This window comes from Pipistrellus kuhlii, unplaced genomic scaffold (genome assembly GCF_014108245.1).
Source record: "Pipistrellus kuhlii isolate mPipKuh1 unplaced genomic scaffold, mPipKuh1.p scaffold_m20_p_11, whole genome shotgun sequence".
Lineage (NCBI taxonomy): Eukaryota > Metazoa > Chordata > Mammalia > Chiroptera > Vespertilionidae > Pipistrellus > Pipistrellus kuhlii.
The window spans coordinates 37,025,783-37,042,791 of NW_023425416.1; the positions used below are offsets into that span (position 1 = coordinate 37,025,783).

Consider the following 17,009-nt stretch of genomic DNA (forward strand, 5'->3'; position numbering starts at 1 on the left):
AATAATTATCAGTGCCATTTTCCTATTTGGAGCATTTTGCCAGACATCACAAAGTAAATCAGTAGAAAATTAAGGTCTTGTGATTTCAGATTCATTCTCCTTTCCCACAAATATTAGGTTATTCTATAAATTTTGCTAATTTAGTCCCCCAAATGTATTTGTCATTCATGCTACCTGCCCACTGTAAGATACCCTGCTGATTGTAGATACACGGGATCCAAATGAATGGAAACTCAACCATAGAGTATGCCTCCATGATCATTGAGGGAGGAAAAAGAGGCTTCCGTACCCATTTCATTGGCCAAAGCTAATTGGCCCCACCTAACTTACACTAGACAGAGAATGTGAATTTGTACCTTCTATCCTCAGGAGAGGAGTGCCAGAATATTTTTAAGGAGTTCTAATTATAATCCAACTATGGACAAACACACAGGATGCAAACTATTTTATGTATGATTCCAGAACCTCCACTCTTGATCATCATATGAAACTGCGTCCCAAATTCTGTTATAATTTTGAGATACAAAGAAGTACAGCTGCCAGATTTAACAAATAAAACATCAAGGTAAATTTTAGATTTCAGATACAGATCTTTTTTTAGTATAAGAATATCCCCATGCAATCATTGAGACACATTTATACCCAGTTACTTGCTATTTATCTGGAATTCAAATTTAACTGGATGCTCTCCCCTGTTTTGTGGCAATCCTAGAGAAGAGCTTTACAGATCTAAAATCTAGTAGGAAATAGCTGAACTCTTTTGGATGGACAACCATACAATAACAGAGATAAGTGTAAGGTTAGATTATAATTGCAAGTCTTTTCCTGAAGGTTAGCAGAAAGCTTCTTCAGGGAAAAATAGGGAAGATGATTGCAAAGTAACAATTATGCCTTTTCCCTAACGTATCTTCCTCTCACACCAAAGGTAGTTCCATGCTCTCCTGTAGAAAACCATAGAAATCAGTGGCTTCTTGGGCATAACAAGAAAAAAAAAGCCAGGAGTAGTAAGGGTAGGGCCACAGATAAGATGTGAAACAGTCTATTTTGTTTTAGAAAACGAGAAGAGATTTTAGGACTTGGCGTTGCTGAGGGGAAAAGACTAGGCATAAACAATGAGATTGTCCTTTCTTTAGAATGCCTGCACTCATTAGTTTGTTCACTGTACATAGTTTAGAGGCATTCCTACTTGATTAGACTGAGTTCAGAGCAGAACATCAAAAGTAATTAAAATTGGGAAGTATTCCTAATAAGGAAAGGCAAAAAGAACTGAAATAGGTTGAAAGGAGAGACTCTAGTTTTTAGGCAAATGAAGGCACATCTAATTTAGTAAACAACACCACCCCTGGGCCACATGGGAGTGTGGCTCATGACAGAACATAATGGTGACTTATTTATTGGGTAAACATTACAGATAGACTCCTACCACACACACACACACAATTGGGAACATAAGGACCAGGGCAGATAACACGTTTTTGGGCCTGGTTCCTGGACATTCCATTGGTTACAGGGAAAGAGATCAGACACCTATCCAAACTCTTCCCAACTCTTTGAACATATAATGTTATAAAATTGAACTCAATCCCTTTACACTATATGGAGCGTCTCATTCTTAAGAAAAACTATTACAACTCTCCTTGTTTTAAAGATAGTTACTTATCTGCCTTTCCCCCTAAAAAGATTCCAAGCTTTCTGGGGGTAAGGATTGGGCTGTGTTTATATTTACCTTGTTTCTAACCTACATGGAGCTTCCTTTGCTTATCGGTTCCACAGCAAATGCTTCTGAATTGAGCTGGGTCCTTGGCAGCAGTCCCCAAGATCCAGATGCAGAGCATTTGCTGCCATTCCAGCTGGAAGCCAGCTTCAGAAAAGTCAGATCTCCTTTCCTCCAGGAACCTGTGATCTATGCGGGGGAAACGCTCACAATGGTCTTGAACATGACTTGCCAACAGATGAAAAGAAATCCAGTGCCAATAAATACAGTCCATGTGTTCCATAAATGTTGATGGAGTGCTGATAGGTGAGTTTGGAAATCACTTCACTTTGGACGTTAGCTAAAAACTTTCAAAGCTTCTGTGGAGTCCCTAAATCCAGTAGGACACTGGGGCTAGATTAGAGTTTGTGGGCACTGCTACTGTCTCTCTCCCTCACTGGCCTAACAACGTGGCCTCTGACACAGTGGTCCATGGAGCCCCCTGCCTGTAATCCTCTTTGGAAACATAAACTTTGGGAAGGAAAACCGCTGAAATCACAGAGTGCCATGATCCCGTTCACTCCACAGAAATGGCTCAAGCTCTGCTCTGGGCCTGCCACACATCATTGTCATTGTCTTTGTGGAGTTCACAGGCAAGGGGAATGGGTAGAATGAGGGAAAGGGGGGGTGGGCATTGGGAGGGCACTCGAATACAGTACCAGAACTTGTTCAGTGCTAGAATCTATGGATTGACACAGACTCTGAGGTGAGTAGGTGAAACTTGTATTGGAGGAACTAAAGCAACATCATGTGATTAAAACCTAAACAAACCTCTCTTAACCTAATTTCATTCATTAATTGATCCAATGGTTTATTTATTCATGCAAACTTTTATTTTACAAGGAACACAGCTAAGCACTATATGAAATACATGAATGAATGGCTTGTCAGTCATGACCTTGAGGAGCTGATTCTCTAGTAGGGGAGAAAGGCATGTGAATACTTTTATCTAAATCAGCATGGAGAGATGAAGGAGCATGGGAGAGACACACAGGCATCCAGGGAGCAGCTGTGTGCTCTTCTACCTAGGCAGAGTCTCTGTAGAGATGGTGATCTTTGACCTGAACCCTGGGCTCACTTCTTGGTGTATTTGAAAACATAGACAGGAAGCTACTTCAAGCAGAGGATACAAAGATGAGCAAAGGCAAGGAGGTTAGAAATCTCAGGTATGTGAATAAGTTTCTCCTTTCATTTGTCCCTGGGAGGAGAAGGAGACAGAGGAAGTGATAGCATGCAAAGCAGAGGGACTGTGGATGTTGAAGAGGCTGTGACAAAAGGGCTGGGAGCATGGAGAGCAAACTGTGTCTACTTAGCCAGTTTGCCAAAGGCCAACTCTGCTTAAGAATCTGAAGAGAAAACTGAGATTATTTATGTTCTACCACGAGCAATACATCCGAGGCCAAGAGGAGCTGAGAGTTATTGAGCTAGTTCAAAGCAATCTCGATTATTGAAAATGAATGAAATTGAATTCCACTTCCTACAGAGTCATTTATTGAGACACAAAAGCAATTAATATTGGAAATAAAATAATTGTGAACTTCTGAACTAAATTACCATGCAGATATAATGTACTGTCTCATCAGTCTTTAAATACTTCATGTATTAGAAAATCATAACACCAGTCTGTGAACCAGGGTCCTCTACATCATTAGCATTTATTCATTCTGCTTTGGCCAGAAGGGGATTCTCAAGAGTAGTAAATTAAAAACCAAGGGTTCAGAAATATAATTCCAAATATGAAATTCACAACCATGTGGAGGTTTGGGCTTTTAGCTTGTAAATTAATTCTTTCATTTGGTAACATATTTTAAAAGCCCAGAGTGTAATGTGTCTCATAGTTCATTGACAGCAACAGGAACTTTTGCATTTTATTGAAAATTTGACATTGAAAATGTGAGCACCTGTTGCCAGGTACCATGCATGCATTTGATGGATGAGTGTGCCCTCAACCTCAAGCATCCTGGTGTAACTGATTTATGTACTGAGAGATGTTACATATCTTGTAACCCATTCAAGTCCCAACTTACATCACTTTGTTTTATGAAAACGTTACAAGGTCTGTAGAAGGATTGGTCACCCATTATACTTATTTCTTTCCATTTTGGGAAATGAGCTAGCTGTCTTTAAGAAGGGAACCAATGTAGAGCTTATGATGAGTATTGGAAGAAAGAATTAGGAATATTTGGGAGGGTGAGAGTGGAAAGAAAAGGAGGCTAGTAAAGGGACAATATCAGGTATCCTGGAGAGTAACATAGGCCCTCTCATACTGTGGAGCTCTGGAATTAGTATAGGACATGCCCGGAGCATTGCAATCAGGAGCGAAGGAGCTGGTATATTTATTCTTCTGAGATCTGATACTTCACTCACCAAGAATCAGAGTTTGACTATTCAGAGAGAAAGCACATTGGGTGTTAATGTGTGGGAAGATGGGAAAGGGGTCTGAGGAGATGTGGACAGTGTCCTGGCAGCATCTGCCACATCAGCCATATCAGATAATCCGTGATTATCATCAGATGTGGACAGATAGTTTAATCTTACCAGATCATGGTGATAGCAAAAAATTTACTCTCATCATTCTGAGAAATATGCCTAATTCTTGGCAGTCTCCATTCAGATCTGGACATGCATGGAGAGCTTTCAGAGAGGCCAAGAAGTCAATTTCCTTGTGATCCCAGGCTGGTGACACATGCTAGGCACTCTATTAAGTTAGGAAAACAAAGTAGGAGAGGCACAGTAGATAATGTCATTGTGAGAAAGCTTCCAAGCCACTGGGCATAAGGCAGTAGGGAAGAGGGGGTCTCTGAAGAGCCAGAGATACATCCATCTGAAAGAGTACTGGCTCAAAAATATGTTTGAGTGCACAATTTGACTGACCTTTTTACAACATTGAATGTCTAAAATAAATGACCTTCATATTAACATAAATATGGTTTGGGCATTGATTGAAAACTTTCCAGAATATAGAAAGGGAGAATAATGTTAAATTCTCTAGAGTCCCGCCATCTGTTTAATGGTTGGGACTCTGCCTCAGAGAAATAGGTGCTTGTAGTATAGTAGTAGGTTCCATTGTAATATATAGCATATACCTGATGATTTCTTTATTACATATATGTATCCCAGGGAAGATAAATTAAACCCTTATTTTGAATGAGAGTTTGCCATCAGGATTTTGGGAGGAAATAATTCCCTTAAGTATTCAATAAAACATAACGTTGTCTGTCTTTACATATGAAATAAAACGTTGTCTCAATGCAATCCTTCCTTTGCCCCTCCTTAGAATCATTAGAGGGGGGGAAATCTCTTTAATGACCAATACCCAACTAATGTCCATGTCAATTGATTGAATGTCGCACTAATCCACAAGCCTTGAAGTAAACCATACTATGAGTGTATGAGCCTTCATTGTTAGGTCTTTACAAAGTTATATTTTATAGTGGCACTCCTTTTTATTAATCCCAGGTGCCATGACATTGTTGGGGTTTTCACAGTGATTCACCATCTATGATCAGGCAGATAATTGAAATTCTAGTTTCTAACCTTTGGACTAACTACGAAAGGTCCCTGGACTACATTGAAACATTATAAATCTTTCTGCTGGAAATTCCATGCTTTTGCATTCAATGTGCAAACTAGGTCCTATTGGCAGTTATAAACCAGCAGGGAATAGACATTTTAGCAACCTTTTGCAATAAGCACTCTTGTGTGCTGACTCTGACTTAAGATGTTCCATTGTTAAGGAACTTATGGTTATCTCCACAACTTTTCAAATTATGTTGGAGAATGGGAGTTGGGTTTTGATATCCCACTTATTTTTCATTTCTTAAGATTTAAAACAAAAATACTTACCTAAAGACTAAATTTTAAATACTTAATCTCTTTGAAAAATTATAAGCAAAAATAAGTACTTACAATAAAACTTCAATTAATCTAGGTTGGCTTGCTACACTGACTGAATTTGCCAGGTAGTTGAGTAACTTTCCACTTCACTTTTTGCTTTGAAGACTTGGCATCGGAAGGGCTTACTCATTTCTAGATCCTATGGGATGAAAGCAGCTTCAAAGTAAAAAATAAGGACTTCTTTTGTTTCAGTTTCTTGACCTTGGAATTATATTTGTGCTTGCTTTTATATTTTAAGAAGATGATGACCTTTTGTTTACTCAGACTCACTAGAGGAAGACTATCCAAAATGATGGAGAAAGCTAAACTATCAATAATTTAAAAAGAAACAGCTGAGACCGGTTTGCTCAATGGATAGAGCATTGGCCTGCAGACTGAAAGGTCCCGGGTTCGATTCTGGTCAAGGGCATGTACCTTGGTTGCGGGCACATCCCCAGTAGGGGGTGTGCAAGAGGCAGCTGATCAATGATTCTCTCTCACTGATGTTTCTAACTCTCTCTCCCTCTCTCTCTCCCTCTGTAAAAAATCAATAAAACATATTTTTAAAAGAAATAGAATATTTTTTACTATGAACAATATCTTAACTATAGGCAATATTTTTACTATGAAGCGTGATCATTTAAGTTGTTTTAAAAGGGCTCTTAGAGAAATTGAATGATTGCTTAGATAAGAATGATTTATAAAAAGTTGTTTTGTCTTTATTTTTTAATGTTTTTCTTACACTATTAATTTGCTTTGGAAGCCTGTCTTTATCAGTGATACAAAGATACACTTCTGAACAATTAGCATTATAGTTACATGTGTGTTTTTTTCTGAGTTAAACTATTCCTCTTTGACACCATTCAAACCAGTGTTTAATTATGCACTTCCACTTTGCTCAGGTGGTAAAAAATGTCTTTACAGCATGAACTTCCTACCCATTAACATTCACCTAAAGGACACTGGGGTACCATTTGTTTAATTACATTTGGAGTTCAAAATTTTGATTATGGCTGATTTATCAGAGGTAATCTCTTAAAGGCATAAAATTAAATAATGGACAATGCAGGTAAAGAAGATTAACTTTCCCTAAATCATCAAGATTGTCTTGTTTTTTATAAGCATACTGGATGTTGATATAGTACACTTGGCTTTTGTGTTGGGTAGTCTGTGTAAACTCCAAGTGGTTAGGTTCAGGGAATTTTATGCCAACCTTGGGTCTTATAGCTTACAGGAACAAACTTACTGGTCTAATGACTTTTGATTTTAAAATGTTATAAGACTTCACTAGTTTTTTCTTTCATCTAGTCTATTGAACTATTTAATGTATCTATGCTAAGTGAAGCACAAAGGTAAAATTCCTGTTCTCATGGAGTGTACAAGTTGAGTGGGTGAGCAAATCCAAATAAGAAGTTAATAAATACAATTATTACAAGTTGTTTTAAAAAATGCTTGGAAATTAAAGACCTAGTGTCCTAAGACAGAGAATGAGAGGGTGTGAAGTGATAAGTGACTAAATTTATTTTAGAACTATATTTGTTATTCTAGACACTTAAGTTATTTTTAGAAGTATAATTTACTGCTCCTAAATAGTTCTCATGATAATATAATATGTGATCAATGCAGAAAACATGAAAATTACCAAAAAATCCATCTATAATTTTTTTTTTTTTTTTTTTTTTTTTTTTTTTTTTTTTTTTTTTTTTTTTTTTTTACCAAGAGGTAACCAGTATTAACATTCTGGCAAACATTGCCCACTTTCTGACTTATATATAAATATACATATGCATTTTTTAAAAATATATTTTATTGATTTTGTACAGAGAGGAAGGGAGAGAGATAGAGAGTTAGAAACATCGATGAGAGAGAGTCATCGATCAGCTGCCTCTTGCACACCCCCTACTGGGGATATGCCCGCAACCAAGGTACATGCCCTTGACTGGAATCGAACCTGGGCCCTTCAGACCCCAAGCCGACGCTCTATCCATTGAGCCAAACCAGTCTCGGCTACATATGCATTTTTACAAGTAATAAAATCTTATTCCACACATTATTATATAACCATTTTCTACTTTTTAGAATGAACATTTCTCCCAGGACATTTTACATTATTTTACATTATAATTTTAATGGCTGTATATAATTACAGTTATGTCTTTACCAATCCACCATTTGAGTACATTTCAGTTGTTTACAGTTTTTCACTTATATAAAGAGTGGGATGTCTATCCTTTTTCTTATTTTTAATTATTTCCTTAGGGAACACTCCTAAAAGTAGAATTGCTTGGTTTAACTCCTGAGGTTTTGAATATAGAAGGAGTATCTATGAAAAACAAAAACTAACAAACAAAAAAACACACCCCATATTAAATACTTTCACTAGCTAGAATCATGTCCCCTCTCTCCATATATCACTTTTATTAGGTTATTTTTTTCATTTTTAACTTTTGTCATTTCAATAGTCACCAAATGACAACAATACCTATTCTATTTTTTTTATTTTATGTGAAATTTGAATTTACATATAATAATGTTTTAAGATTTGCAATTTCTTTTAAAGTAAAACTAGGAACAAAATAAAATGTAGAGTAAATGGGAACTTTTAGAACATGAGCATTCTGAAGACAAAATTGAAGGGGATGCTCTTTACAAAAGCAAGTCAACAAGTTACAACTAAGAACATAAGTAATAGAATGGGAACAACAACTACAACAAAAATGTCCTGTGTAGTGAAAACAAACTTGGAATCAAGATCAGGAGTGTTTGTCCCATGAATCAGTTTGCTGAAAATTTCTGATGAGCAATTTATTTTTAAATTAAATTATGAAAATTGATAGTATGTTAGAATTTCTGAGATTATTCTTTTGAAAGAGATTGTAGTGCACCAATGAGAAAAATAGGTTGTCTATGAAGACTGCATTCCAATAGAAATGATAAATGGAAAATTTTAATTTGTAAGTCACCTAACAAACATTTACCCCTATGACAGTTAATTAGCAAATTAAATAATACTAAGAAAATTTAGTGGCTGTATTAAATACAGTAACAGAATGTAGAATTAAAATGAATTTGGAAGATTGTCTAAAACTCAGCTCCTAATTTACAGGTAAAAGAGAGTACTGCAGAGATGAAGTGATTTATCCAAGGATCCGTATGTGGTGAGTAAAGAAAAAAGAAATAAACAAATTTGAAAAATTAACATAATGAATATCCTGAACGGAGATAGAAAAGAGCTGGGTTTAAGTTTCCATGATAGCTTTGGGGACAAATGCAGAATTTTTGTACTCGCACAGATGAAGCACTTGAGCAAGAAAAATTTGATCAAATTTATTGTTACCTCAACAAGACAAATTTATTATATATCATGTAGATTCCCTTAAAAGGCACTTTTTCATATTGTTTGCAAAGATTGAGTAGACATGACTTTACCAAAATAGTCCTGAGATTTTCTGAGAAAAGATTAACATGCTTGGTATGGAACTTTTGCAATAAAGAAAACACTATAGTTTAATTCATAGTGATTTAAGAAGATGGGAAATTTTTTGAGATCGGAAATCCAATTATAGTGAAAGTAAAATTTCATTTACCCATCATTTCCTCCAATATTCATTATACTTTTTATTGGGAATATAAGTATGTACAAAGAGTAGCAAAAACATTTTAAAGTGTATTAGGACAAAATAAGGAATTAATGTAATGCTACTTAACTATAAATTTCTCATATTATAATCATATTTTAATTTAACCTTCAAGTGAACCTATTGGGTAAGTTCAATTGGTTGTCTTAAAACAGAATTCCTATAGCAGTTCCAAATAACTGTTTTGCTTTTTCTAATTTATTTGGAATTTAATGTATTTATTAATGACTTGATAAATTTATTTTCTATTCTACTTGGTGTGGTTATATATTCAGTTTTAATATTTGAACACATCTTCTTTCTGTTTGGTTTTGCTTAGTGGCTTTCCTTAATTATTAGCTAGCTTTTCATCCAAATTTAAATGGAAAGTGATATAATTTAATTAACTTACTGTTAAAGTTTAACACCAATATATTGATTCATTTAATTTTATATTCCAGAAATCAAAGCATTTCATACTAATTAAATGTTGCTAATAATGATTATGGCATACACGTTAGTTTAAAAAGTGATTCATGTTGTTTTGTTCATTTGTGGAATGAACAAAATATGAATATGAATATGGGCAAGATTTTTTTGAAAATGAAATCCTTGTCGAATCTGATAAGCAGTGCATATTTAATAAAGCTTAAGTAACTAAAACATCTTGGCACTAGTTTAGGAATACAGAGATCAGTGAAACAGAATAGGCTCTAGAAAGATATCTATGTATATGGATTTAATATTGGATAGAAATAGCATTTCAACATAATAGCAAAATAATGGTACAGTTAAGAAGTAGTAAAGAAGAAAAAGAGACAACATAAAAATGTTTTTATGGAAAAAGACAAAATTAAAGCTTTTTTGTTCCAGCAAATAAGGAACATATACATATGGACACATCCATAAGAACAGAGTAAATAATTCAGTGGAGAAATAGGCAAATGGTATTTTTATAAGAAGAATCAATGACTAGTAAATAAAACTTAAAAATTGTTCAAGTGTACTAAATACTTAAATACAGGTTAAAAATGGATTCTGTGATTTAGAATGGATAACATCAAACAATGGTGAGGCCATAGGGACATATGTACTCTTCATTATAGGCGGGGATATAAATGAAATAACTTTTCTTGGAATAAAATTGACCAATTTTTACTAAAATTCCAATTATAAGCACTGTTTGACCCAATTACCTAACTTCTCAGAAAATATTCTATGAGGTTATTAAAATTCATAAGCTATATGTTTAAGATGTTCATTGTGCTTTGTTTGTGACGGAAGAAATAAAATAGAGAACTGGTTAAATAATTCATAGGAATTCATTATAAGAAAATCTATATGTTTTATTAAAATCCAATAAATCTATGTCAGATGATATGACAATATGCCAACGGTGATTGAGAAATGCAAGTTATATGTTTTTGTTAAAAAATAACACTGTAATTAAAAAACAACAACAACAACAAAAACTAGAGGCCCAGTGCATGAAATTCATGCACTGGTAGGGTCCATAGGCTTGGCCAGTGATCAGGGCTGATTGCAGCCTTCTGGTTGCCAGCCAGAACCTTCATTCCCTGGCTGCCAGCTGCTGGCCAAAGCCTTCCCTCATTCCACGCTGCCCCCTGGTGGTCAGTGCATGTCATAGTGAGCATTTGAACTCCCTGTCTCCTGGTCAAACTCCCGAGGGGACACTTTGCATATAGCCTTTTATGAATATAGATACTTGTCTCTGGATTTAGAATTGGAAGAGTGGGTAGGTTATCTATTTTATCCTCTATTATTTTAATGCATTCTAATTATAGGTACTTTTTACTTATTATTTGATTTTGAAATATATAATTAGTATCTAAACATGGAAAAAACAGAAAAGTGAAAGTAGAACAATAAAAATAGTAGACAAGGAATATTTTATTCTTGTGCTATCTGACTACAAAATTATTTTGTTATATAAACTCAAAATAAAGTATTCATCAAAAGTGCATATTTTCCAGAAATTATATTCCTAAGTATATACACAAGAAAAATGAAAATAGACGTCTGCACAGAAGTTATATTACTCATAATATCCAAAGTGTGGAAACAACCCAGATTTTTACCAACTGATGAAGAGATAAATAAAATGTGGTATAGCCATGTAATGAAATATTACTTAATAAAAATAAATAATGTACCAATATGCACTACAACCTGGCTAAATCTTATAAACACTATGTTAAATGCAAGTAGCTATTCCCAAAGGACATAAGTTATTTCACTAATATAAAATGTTTAAGATATGTACCTACAGAGATAATAAACAGATTATTGATTGCCTAAGGTGGGCTGGGAAAGACAAGATAAAGAGTTATTGCTATTGGGATTTCTTTTGGGGAGATAAAAATTTCTAAAATTAGGTCATGCTGATGCTTGTACAACTCTGAATATACTACAACCATTGAATTATACACTTTAAATAGATGAATTTTATGGTGTATGAATTATCTATAATAATAAAAGCACAATATGCTAATTAGACCGGACATCCTTCCAGATGAAGCCAGGACTGCAAGGGAAGCCCAGGCCTCAGGTGCCTGCTGGTGGCTGGAGGGAAGCCGGTGCCAGCAGCTGGGGGAAGGAAGGCCTATTCTTGCACAAATTCCATGCATTGGGCCTCCAGTATCTCAATAAAGATTCTTAAAATACATATTTTCAACACTAGAAATAAGGATCCTTTGGGACATGCAATTCATAGAGTCCATGGAACTTTCCTTTGGATTTTTAGACAACAAAACAAGAGCAGTGTAAATTAGGGCAATTTCTGAGATGGCTTCTTAGAGACAGGGAGTAATAAAGATTACCATTACTTTAGTAGTCTGGAGTTGAGTCTGAAAATGTAACATACCCTTTTAGTAGTTATGCAAGTTTTCCTAGCAAATAGGATCTACACCAATGGTGGTACGAGTGATGATTTAAATAATATTAAATTATATAGTGTAGTGAGGAAATTCATTTATTCCCCTTACAACTTTGAATTATCTTGGTAACAGGTTATTTGATGGTTTCCCATTGTTTATTTTTAAGAGACCAGCCTGAGACAGCACTGTCCTTAGGCCACCCCATCTAACAGGGCTCATTCACACTGTTTATTTTCATCCTTTTTATTTTTATAATTTATTGTTTATTTGAGTTAAGTGAAGCTGATTTATCACTTTTAGAGCATTATTACTTGCCCAATAGAAACACATTTATTCAAGTACAACACATACAAAATGTGCTGACCTAAATAAAAATAATAAGAATGAAATTTGTTTGTCTAGTTAGGCAAAATTCATGCTGGTGGAATGTGAATAACTGAAATTTAAGAAGAACTTACAGACTATAGCAGCCATACAATTTTGGCACTTCAGGGACCTGTAGACCTTATGGTTCAAGACATTTGTTTGACAAATGAGGTAACATAGACCATAGATGGTTGGGGCTTTGAACAGACCCAGTTTTAAGATAAGAGAAGCACCGGTAAGTCCTTTTACACCACACCACTAACAGGAAATCCCAGGAGGTGTGGTTTAGCTCAGCTGAACCAGAATTTATTCATCTGTGATTAAGGGAGACTCATTAGTCAATACTGTGATCACCAAATGCCAAGTTACAATCTCCCCATTTTTGGTTGCAGTTGAGTGTTCTTGTACTTTTGTTGTCAGGGACAGACAAAGAGTAGAGAGAAGGGATTAGGAAAAGACAGGGGGGTGGGGAGCCGACCTATCCTGCCTTTTTGTAAAATGCCAAACCTAATTTCAATGATTGCTTTAGTGATATAATGATAACCAAGATTCAAGCAAGCAAGAGCCCACTTTAGGATATGAGAGCTGAAATTTTAGATTTCATTATAAGATTGCCATTTCAACAAAATAGTAATATGATGGCAATGGATTTTCATTTTTTTCTCCATTTCTGTTGAAACAGTCTCATAAATATCCTTAGATACAAAGGAGATCTCTCCATTTTGCAAGAGCTCGCGAGCTCTATTTTATCCTATGCTGATTTATCTCCAAAATATCTTTTTGATGTACAGCTTCAATATTCTTGCCAATGTCCGTGACATCAGCAATCGAAAATGGCATTATTTTTAGGGTTATTTTATTTTTACATATAGTTGTAGGTTATCAGAAAAAGTGCAGGGTACTCCTGCTTTGTGCTCACTCACTGAAACATCTCCCTACTAAAATTAGGTCATGCTGATTAGTATGGGAGTTTATGGCTCATGTAGATAATTTTTCCAAGAGGGGGAGCAAGTAGTGTCCATGAAAAAAGACAACTTTACCTAGTGCTACTGGGTAAAATGAACCTAAGGCACTAGTACCTTTACCTATTAATATTTCTTATACTAGGAGAAAGTGTTTTTCCAAATTATATTTTAGGAAACAGGTTCTCAGGCCACATACATAGAAAGTGACCGAGCTCTGCAATCTCTCTAACTCTTAACATTCCCAGGTCCACAAACTGAACTTCAGACCACATTCATGTGGGTCAGCCTTCCCAGGCCTCAGAAATGAATATTTTACCCAATGAGGCCGTTAGCTGCACAGATAGTGATAAAATGTCATGATCAATGAGGTTCATTTAGTGGAAGAACGGAAGAAAGCATAAATTGGTGAGGTGCACTTGATTTTAACTAATCTTCTAAGCACTTTTCCCTTTTTCCCATTTCTAGAGTTCAAGCCTACATTTCTGTGAAATCTCTTTAAATTATTATTTTAGTTATTAAAGTCCCTCTTAAAGAATCTAAAATTCATCTGGTTTGCATATAATTCCTTTCTATGTCAAATAGTGCTTTAGTAAAACTTTAACTCTGAAATCTTGGCATTAAAGAATTAGTTATTGGCTTAATAATTATGCTTTTCTTCTAGATAGTCAATATAAAAAGAAATAAATGTATTTTTATATTTAAAGAATGATGTTAAACTAATGTATAAAATAAGCAGCCAATCTCTGAAGTATACAAGTAACAATAGGTTAAATAGTATTGATAGTGTTATACTGACTCAACATTATAGAAATATTTTCACTAGATGTGCCATATCTTCTAGTGAAGTTTTCTGTTGCTATCTTATATAATTAAAGGGTAATATGCAAATTGTCCCCTCGACCCGAACCAGGAGTTCAACCAGGGTTTGACCTGAGGGCAGGGCAGGCCTGACAACCACCTAAGGCCTCTCCCCTTGGCTGGCCCCACTCCTGATCACCTCCCCTGATCAGAGGTGGGGCCAGACCACCAACCACCTGCAGCCCCTCCCCCTGGCCAGCCTGGCTCAATCGGCCCCAAATGGGGCAGTCCAGCCAGACCCCACCAGTGCACAAATTTGTGCACCGGGCCTCTAGTACTCATAATAAAGTACCAACTATGACCAAGATATAGACATGAGCATGACCAGAATCCATGGCTACCTTCCTTATCACAAAGATCTCTTAAGTAAATTTGTAGTTATCAAATTGTGTAGGTATTAGGTACCATATCTGAGAATCTAAGACCTTAATGCCTTACATAACCCAGCCAAACATATGAAAAATAAATCACTGGGCTACTTAATGGATGAGAGGCATTGGGTACTTCATTTCTAAAAAAGGAACAAATCAAGGTTACCATGATTTTAACAATTTGATGGCCCTGGAGATTGTTCTGTAGAATCACTCTTTTACCCTGAAAGGAAGAATTTGGTACTGTTTTCCTCTGTGATCCATTAACTAGTGCAGAAATGTGCCCTATACTCATTCCCAACAGAATACAATGGTCGGGAAATCATACAGTGCCTGCATATGGAATAAGCAGGGTTTGTTTTTTTTTGTTTGTTTTTTTCCTGAATGACCCCATAGTAGCCATATTACTGTGTATCCAAAGAAGCTGCTGCCTTTTAATTTTAATGTGAGAGACGTAATTTCCCTGTTGTTTTCCAAGGCTGTCAGATAATAGACAAATTGCCTTTGATAAAATATGCTTTCAATTTCTCCAATGTAATATTCAATTTTCATTTTCATAAGGGGTTACTTTAATGGCTTGAATTGGTTGCCTAGGATGTCAGAGCCTAGCACTCATCAGTAAGGCTTATAGTATGAGTTATAATTCAGAAGGGCATATGTTACTATCACATTTATTATCTCCAAATACTTCTCAATGCTCATTCTTGAAAATCAGGAGTGACAAGCCATTTGAGGAAATAATTTCTCTTTGTTCTATTTTTCCCTAAAAGTCACTTAGAAACAAGTAATTTGGGCATCTGTTTATTGAAGAATTTGAGCAATACTGTTTATTGAAGAGAGATGTGTTCTAACTCCTGAAATTCCAACTCCTAGAATTCCTGCTAGTAGTTTATATTCCCTTTTAATTTCACTAAAATGTGTGTGTATGTGTGTGTGTGTGTGTGTTCATGTGTTCATACACATACCTTCCTCCCTCTTGCCCTATTAAAAAAAAACACACAAAACAGACCTCAAAAAAACACTTTTTTAAAAAAAATTCTCAGTTATTAAAGTAGCATATATCCAGTGTAGAAAATTCTGATAATACAGGAAAACAGAAAAAAAAAGAATTGTCTGTTAAATCCCATGTGTACTTCTTTTTGTTTAAATTTTATTTAAACCTCTCATATTAGGAGATTATCATCTGAGCCCAGCCAGTGTGGTTCAGTGGTTGAGTGTCAACCTATGAACCAGGAGGTCATGGTTCAGTTCACTGTCAGGGCACATACCTGGGTTATAGGCTTGATCCCCAGTGTGGGGCATGCAGGAGGCAGCTGATCAATCTTTTGCTCTTATCGTTGATGTTCCTATCTCTCTCTCCCTCTCCCTTCTTTCTCTGAAATCAATAAAAATTTATTTTTTTTAAGAAAGAGATTATGTGTAACTGCTTCAGGGCGTAATTACATGTGATAAGTAGTTCTATTAGTATCTTTGACCAACTGTTTGTATTCACCTTTCCCTACAGAGTGACCAGCACCCCTGTATATGGGATGCTGCTGTACATGCTGCCCACAAGCCCTGCCCCAATTTCAGTCAACAGCTGAGCAAATGGTGAACCCATAGTTATGTTAAACTAAAGACACACAGATGAATAATGTACAGGTCCTTACTGACAGGTATAGACAGACACGTACTCACTGAGTAAGCATCCAAGCAAGGGTGTGGTTGACCATGAATGGTACCTGGGAGCGGCAGGCACTCCACATGGGTTGTACAGGAAGAAGTCTACCTGCAGAACAAAATATAAATCTTCTTGGTTTATTATAGGTAGTTGAAGCCAGAGGTTGAATGGAATTGCCCGTAAGAGAATATGGAAAAGAGAAGTAAGCACAGGACAGAATCTTGGAGAAATCATAACATTTAGTGGTTGGCAAAAGGAGATTAGCTTGCATAAGAGCTTGAAAGAAGCCACTAGAAAGTTTGTTGGATAATCAGAGTATATGGTATGTAGTAAGCACAAAAAGAGAATGCTGCAAGTTGGAGGAAGTTGCTCATTGGGTCAAATGCTATTTGTTGATAATAATGTCTGAAAAATACTTATTGGGTTCATCACCACAGATGTTATTGGTGACACTGATGAGAGCTCTTTTAGGACATGATATAGGTAAGAAGGAATAGACAGGAGTGGATTCAGAGGTTTTAGCAATATTTTTAAATGCTTTGTATCTCATTTTAACATTTAATGTAATTATTTGATGTGCAGCTCTGATGTTTCCATTATTTAAAATGTGTGTTCCTTGTGTGTATTGACTATGCTTTAACTCTGA

At 35.6% G+C, this 17,009-nt stretch overlaps 1 protein-coding gene across 1 annotated transcript in view; it reads left to right on the forward strand.

Annotated features, from left to right (window-relative positions):
• The window catches only part of RARB (retinoic acid receptor beta), a 617,794-nt gene that overhangs the window by 184,305 nt on the left and 416,480 nt on the right, over positions 1-17,009 (forward strand). Inside the window, exon 3 of the mRNA XM_036431628.2 lies at positions 8,736-8,787. The gene's annotated coding sequence lies outside the window, so the exon portion shown is untranslated. The remainder of the gene's footprint in view (positions 1-8,735; positions 8,788-17,009) is intronic.